Raw genomic sequence first — 367 nt, 5'->3', positions numbered from 1 at the left:
CTGGGCAATTTAGCCAGGAGTCATCTCTACTTAACATCGAAAAAATTAGCCAGGTATGGTGGTGCACGCCTTGTAGTCCCAGCTACTCAGAAGGCTGAGGTGGGAGAATTGCTTGAGCCCATGAAGATGAGGCTGCAGTGAGCCATGATGTCCTCACTGCACTCCAGCCTGAGTGACTGAGCGACTGAGTGAGACCTTGTCTCTATAAAACAAAAACAAGGCTGGGCGCGGTGGCCCACACCTATAATCCCAGCACTTTGGGAGGCTGAGGCGGCCTGGTCACTTGAGGCCAGGAATTTGAGACCAACCTGGCCAACATGGGGAAACCCCATTCTCTAATAAAATGCAAACATTAGCCAGACATGGT

This window comes from Colobus angolensis, unplaced genomic scaffold (genome assembly GCF_000951035.1).
Source record: "Colobus angolensis palliatus isolate OR3802 unplaced genomic scaffold, Cang.pa_1.0 Scaffold97, whole genome shotgun sequence".
NCBI lineage: Eukaryota > Metazoa > Chordata > Mammalia > Primates > Cercopithecidae > Colobus > Colobus angolensis.
The sequence above is the reverse complement of the archived record's forward strand: the minus strand, read 5'-3'. Positions refer to the sequence as shown.